The 7076-nt window shown below is 45.0% G+C and overlaps 1 non-coding gene across 1 annotated transcript; it reads right to left on the bottom strand.

Annotated features, from left to right (window-relative positions):
* Positions 1-410: 410 nt before the first annotated feature.
* trnag-ucc (transfer RNA glycine (anticodon UCC)) lies at positions 411-482 on the bottom strand. Its single transcript has one exon. It is a non-coding gene; the product is annotated as a tRNA-Gly (tRNA).
* Between the last annotated feature and the right edge of the window lie 6594 nt (positions 483-7076).

Below are 7076 nucleotides of genomic sequence, written 5' to 3'. Positions count from 1 at the left end.
CAGGGGAATCAGACTCTCAGCATCTACCCTGTCAAGCCGTCTAAGAATTTTATACATTTCAATGCGATCACCTCTCATTCTTCTAAACTCCACCGAATATTGGCCAATTTAACGCAATATTTCCTCATACTACAATTGCAGCAAGACCTCCTTACTCTTATATTCCAACACCCTTACAATAAAGGCTAAAACATCATTTCCCTTCCTCACTCTCATTAGACCCTTGGTAACTCAGTATTTCCAGCATGTTTTCCTCTTTTCCTTCTATAGGGAAAAGAAATGAAGGTTGAAAACATTTTACTATAATTACACCCGATTATGTTTTGGAAACAATATCCAACTGAACTGCATCAAATTCGATTATCAACTTCAGAGTTTCTGATGGAAATAAACTAATAAAAACACTTAACTGCGATGGCCGGGAATCGAACCCGGGTCAACTGCTTGGAAGGCAGCTATGCTCACCACTATACCACCATCGCTGAAAATAATCAACAATAAAATAGTTCCCAAACATCAGATCCTGAACAGACACAGCAGGCTGTTGGATTTTGTTCTTCATTTTCACTGGTTTCTGACGGATCCTTTCTCGCTCTGTTGCAGTTCCTGTTTCCGCCCAGTAGATTTCGCCAACCCCCAATCAATGGAAATTCCACACCAGCCAGTAATTCTTCACCTGATATCGGACTGAAGAGACAGTCGATACCTGCAATACTTGACCAGCTGGAAATACATTTTACCACAGCTCACATCAGACATTGAGTAAAGTTAAATAATTACATTAAATCATTACAGAGACCTGACGACCAACTGGGCAGGAATGGCAGCTTAATATTCAAGTCTGTAAGATCTTTTGAAAGGACAGGGAAATAGGGAAAGGAGGAGGAGCAGCAATATTACTAAAGGACAATATTACAGCAGTTCAAAGATAGAATATCAGTGAGGGTGAGCGGGCAGTGTAAACACTCTGAGAGAGACCCATCACAAGTGCCCTCACTGCACTCCCCCAGAAGGTATTAGAAGGGCGAGTGAGGGAGGATTTCTTCATTCTTTGTGAAAGTGTTTGTGAGATTGTGGAAATGTCTGGAAGAGGAAAAACCGGCGGTAAAGCTCGGGCCAAGGCCAAGTCGAGCTCATCCCGGGGCGGACTGCAGTTCCCTGTGGGCCGTGTTCACAGGCTCCTGCGAAAGGGGAACTATGCTGAACGTGTGGGTGCCGGAGCTCCGGTCTATCTGGCTGTTGTGCTCGAGTATCTGACGGCTGGCCGCCAACGAGGCCCGGGACAACAAGAAGACCCTCCTCATCCACAGACACCTGCAGCTGGCCATCCGCAAGGATGAGGAGCTCAACAAGTTGCTGCGAGGGGTGACCATCGCCCAGGGCCGGGTGCTGCCTAATATTCAGGCCAAAGTAAAGCTCTGGGAGCACCAAACATAGAAACATAGAAAATAGGAGCAAGAGTTGGCCATTCAGCCCTTCGGGTCTGCTCCGCCATTCAAAATGATCATAGCTGATCGCCGAACTAAGTACACTGTTCCCGATTTTTCATCATATCCCTTGATCCCTTTAGCATTGAGAAATATACCTATCTCCTTCTTGAATACATCTAATTACTTGGCCTCCACTGCATTGTGTGGTAGAGAATTCCACAGGTTCACCACCCTCTGAGAGAAGAAATTTCTCCTCATCTCGGTTCTCAATGGCATTCCCCGTATCCTGAGACTGTGACCCCTGGTTCTGGACTCCCCAGTCATCGGGAACATCTTCCCTCATCCTGTCTGTCTCGTCCCGTTATAATTTTATCTGTTTCGATGAGATCATCTCTCATTCTTCTAAACTCGAGTGAATATAGGCCGTGTCGACCGAATCTCTCTTCATACGTCAGTCCTGCATCCCAGGAATCAGTCTGGTAAACCTTCTTTGCACTCCCTCCATGGCAAGGACATCCTTCCTCAGATAAGGAGACCAAAACTGCACAAAATACTCCAGATGTGGTCTCACCAAGGCCCTGTAAAACTGCAGTAAGACATCCCTGCTCCTGTACTCAAATCCTCTTGCAATGAAGGCCAACATACCATTCGCCTTCCTAACTGCTTGCTGCACCTGAATGCTCGCTTTCAGCGACTGGTGTACAAGGACATCCGGGTCTCTTTACACCTCCCCTTTTCCCAATCTATCATCATTCAAATAATAATCTGCCTTTCTGTTTTTAGAACCAAAGTGGATAACCTCACATTTATCCACGTTATACTGCATCTGCCATGTTCTTGCCCACTCACCCAACTTATCTAAATCACATTGCAGCCTCTTTGCATCCTCCTCACAGCTTGCATTCCACCCCAGCTTTGTCTCGTCTGCATACTTGGAAATGTTACATTCAGTTCCCTCATCCAAATCATTGATATATATTGTGAATATCTGGGGCCTAAGCACTGATCCCTGCGGTACACCACTAGTCACTGCTGCCACCCGGAAAAAGACTCGCTTATTCCTACTCTCTGTTTCCTGCCTGTCAACCAATTCTCAATCCGTGCCAGTATATTCCCCCCAATCCCATGTGCTTTAATTTTGCACACTAACCTCTTGTGTAGGACCTTATCAAAAGCCTTCTGAAAATCCAAATACACCACATCAACTGGTTCTCCCCGATCTAGTCTACTAGTTACATCCTCAAAAAGCTCCAGATGATTTGTTAAACATGATTTCCCTTTCATAAACCCATGCTGACTTTGTCCAATCCCGTTAATGCCCTCCAAGTGTTTTGTTATCACATCCTTTATAATGGACTCTGCATTTTCCCCACTACTGATGTTAGGCTAACTGGTCTGTAATTCCCTGTTTTTTCTCTCCCTCCTTTTTTAAATAGTGGGGTTACATTTATCACACTCCGATCTGTAGGAATTGTTCCAGAGTCTATAGAATTTTGGAAAATGATCACCAATGCATCCACTATTTCCAGGGCCACTTCCTTTAGTACTCTGGGATGTAGATTATCAGGCCCTGGGGATTTGTCAGCCTTTAGCCTCATTAATTTCCCGAGCACTATTTCTTTATTAATATTGGTTTGCTTCAGTTCCTCCGTCTCACTAGACCCTTGGTTTCCTATCATTTCTGGCAGGTTATTTGTGTCCTCCTTTGTGAAAACAGAACCAAGGTATGTGTTTAATTGTTCTGCCATTTCTTTGTTCCCCGTTATAATTTCCCCCATTTCTGACTGTAAGGAACCTACATTTGTCTTCACTAATCTTTTTCTCTTGACATATTTATCGAAGCTTTTACAGTCAGTTTTTATGTTCCCTGCTAGTTTACTCTCATACTCTATTTTTCCCCTCTTAATCAATCTCTTCGTGCTCCTTTGCTGAATTCTGAACCGCACTCAATCCTCAGGCTTGCCAATTTTTCTGGCAATTTTATAAGTCTCCTCTTTGGATCTAATACTATCCCTAATTTCTTTTGTAAACCACGGTTGAGCCACTTTTCCAGTTTTATTTTTGCGCCAGACAGGAATGAATAATTGTTGTAATTCCTGCCCACGTTCTTTAAATATTAGCCATTGCAATCTACCGTCATTCCTTTCAGTAAATTTCCCCAATCTATCATGGCCAACTCGCACCTCATACTTTCGTAATTTCCTTTATTTAGATTCAGGACACCAGTTTCGGATTCAATTACTTGACTCTCCATCTAAATGAGGAATTCTATCATGTTATGATCGCTCTCCCCTTGTTCATTAATCGTTTCTCATTGCACGATACCCAGTCTAGGATCGCCTGTTCTCCAGTTGGTTCCTCAACGTATTGGTCTGGAAAACCATCACGCACACACTCCAGGAATTCCTCCCGCACAGTATTATTGCTAATTTGGTTTGACCAATCTATATGTAGATTAAAGTCACCCATGATTATAGTTCTACCCTTCTTGCATGCATCTCTAATTTCCTGTTTAATGCCCTCCCCTACATCTCCACTACTGTTTGGGGGCCTAAAGACAACCCCCACCAACGTTTTCTGCCCCTTGATGTTTCTTAGCTCCACCCATACAGATTCGACATCGTGATTTTCCGTGCCAATATCCTTCCTCACTACTGCATTGATTCCCTTCTTTACTAACAATGCTACCCCACCTCCTTTCCCTTTTTGCCTGTCCTGCCTAAATATTTAATACACCTGCTCCATCCTTGGTCACCTTGCAGCCATGTCTCCGTAATCGCAACTATATCATAACCGTTAATATCCATCTGTGTTGTTAATTCATCTAGCTTATTGCGAATGCTCCGTGGATTAAGACACAATGCCTTTCGAATTGTCTTTTTAAGATTACTAGTCATCTTAATTTTATTTATTTGTTTTTCGCCCTTGTTTTCTCTGCCTTCCACTGCTTCTTCCATTTCTTTTGTTTCTATCCTTGTTTCCCCCTCCTTTGTCTCCCTGCTCAGGTTCCCATCCCCCTGCGACTCCAGTTTAAACCTTCCCCAACAGCACTAGCAAACACCCCCGCGAGGACATCGGTCCCAGTCCTGCTCGGGTGTAACCCGTCCCGCTTTTACAGGTCCCACCTTCCCCTGAACCGGCTCCAATATCCCAGGAATCCATATCCCTGCCTCCTACACCATCCCTGCAGCCACGCATTCATCCAGTCTATTCTCCTGTTCCTGTACTCACTAGCACGTGGCACCGGTAGTAATCCTGAGATCACTGCCTTTGAGGTCCTGCTTTTTAATTTATCTCCTAACTGCTTAAATTCACCTTGCAGGACCTCATCCCTTTTTACTTATGTCGTTGGTAACGATATGGACCACGACTACTGGCTGTTCACCCTCCCCCTCCAGAATGCCCTGCAGCTGCTCCGTGATATCCTTGACCCTAGCACCAAGGAGGCAACATACGATCCTGGAGTCACGTTTGCGGCCAGAGAAACGCCTATCTGTCCCTCTTACATTTGAATCCCCTATCAATATAGCGCTGCCACTCTTCTTCCTCCCCTCCTGTGCAGCAGAGCCACCCGTGGTGCCACGAACCTGGCTCTTGCTGCTTTCCCCTGATAAGCCATCTCCCCCAACAGTATCCGAAGCGGTATATCTGTTTGAGAGGGAGATGGCCCCAGGGGACTCCTGCTCTACCTGTCTAGTCCTTTTACTCTCCCTGGCGATCACCCATTTCATTTCTGCCTGCGTAATCTTTATCTGCGGTGTGACCACCTCACTGAACGTGCTATCCACGATAGTCTCAGCATTGTGGATGCTCCACAGTGAATCCACCCGCAGCTCCAGCTCCGAAATCCGGTTAGCCAGTAGCTACAGCTGGACACGCTTCCTGCACACATGGTCGCCAGGGATACCTGTAGTGTTCATGACTTCCCACATAGTGCAGGAGGAGCATATCACGGGTACGAGCTCTGCTGCCATGACTTGCCTTATATTTGCATTGCGTTCACCTCTCAGACTCTCTTCCCGGTCTCTGGACTCTCCTTTTACACTGCGCTCATCTCTTGGACTCTCCTCTCCTCCCAAGAACAAGTAAAGCGACCAAGACTTAATCTATTAATAGAACAAGGGCAGCACCAAACTTATTAAATCCTTTGAAGAAGTAACAGAAAGTGTAGATAAAGTTAATTTGGTAGATGTAATATATTTGGATTTTCAGTAGGCATTCGATGATGTCCCGCATTGTAGACTCATGGCTAAGTTCAGAGCATCTGGAGGCAAGGGACAGGTAGCGGAATGGATAGTAAGCTGGCTACAAAACAGAAAATAGAGAATGGGGTAAAGGGTTGCTACTCAGACTTGCAAAATGTGGGAAGTGCTTTAACACAGGGATCAGTGCTGTTCACATTTTACGTTAACGATTTGGATTCATGAATCGGAAGTACAATTACAAAATTTGCTGATGACACTAAATTGGGGGGTGTAGTTAATACTGAGAAACTATGCGTCAAAATGCAAGAGGACATTAATAAACTTGCAGAATGATGGATAAGTAGGTCACATGCTTGGATAATAGGAGTCTAAACGGGATAGAGGAGCAAAGGGGTACAGATACAAAGATAACTGAAAGTAGCGGCGCAGGTTAATAAGGCCATAAAAAGGCAAATCAAACACTAGAGTTCATTTCCAGAGAGTTAGAATTGAAAAGAAAAGAAGTTATGTTAACTTGTATAGAACTACAGCGAACCGCGCGTCACTTTCTAAGTAAACAAGTGGGCTTTCTGCTTCCTCTCTCCAGGACAACGAGATGCCCAGCGGTTCCGTGTGCTCACAATGTTCAACCTCTGCTTCAGTTCACGGGGTTTCTGCTCCTCTACATTGAACTTTCAAAAAAACAATTTAGCGGGAAAAAACAATTGCTAATAGTCAGTGATTTGGCTGAAATCAAAACTCTGAATCATTGAAACATAGAAAGGTTCCAGAACCAGGGGTAACAGTCTCAGGATACGGGGTATACCATTTAGAACCGAGATGAGGAGAAATCTTTTCACTCAGAGGGTGGTGAAGCTGTGGAATTCTCTACCACAGAAGGCAGTGGATGCCAAGTCATTAGATGTATTCAAGAAGGAGATAGATATGTTTCTTAATGCCATAGGAATCAAGGGATATGGGGAAAAAGCGGGAACAGGGTACTGAGTTAGAAAATCAGCCATGATCATTTTGAATGGTGCAGCATGCCCGAAGGGCCGAATGGCCAACTCTTGCTCCTATTTTCTATGTTTTTATGTGACAGCACAGAAGGAAGCCATTTAGCCCATCGAGTCCACGCCAGCTCTATGTTAGAGCAATTCAGCCAGTCCCACTCCCACGCCCAATCCCCAGAGCCCTGCAAATATTTTCCTCTAAGTACGACATTCAAGGGACATGCAAGAATGATGGAGGGTCAAACAGGAACAAGAGCTGGGACGGCTCGCTCGACATTGCACCGTCACACATTCCGGTCAGTCGGCGGCTGCTCTGAGCTGAGCAGCTGAGGGGACCGTGAGATGAAGTCCTCCTCCGGGACAATTTAACGCTTGTGGAGCCTCAGAAGTTGCAACTCGCTGCACTGCGATTCATCTTTCTGGGGGTAATTCAGGTGCAAAAACATTCT

Source organism: Heptranchias perlo, unplaced genomic scaffold, assembly GCF_035084215.1.
Source record: "Heptranchias perlo isolate sHepPer1 unplaced genomic scaffold, sHepPer1.hap1 HAP1_SCAFFOLD_47, whole genome shotgun sequence".
NCBI classification, from domain to species: Eukaryota; Metazoa; Chordata; class Chondrichthyes; order Hexanchiformes; family Hexanchidae; genus Heptranchias; species Heptranchias perlo.
The sequence above is the reverse complement of the archived record's forward strand: the minus strand, read 5'-3'. Positions and strand labels throughout refer to the sequence as shown.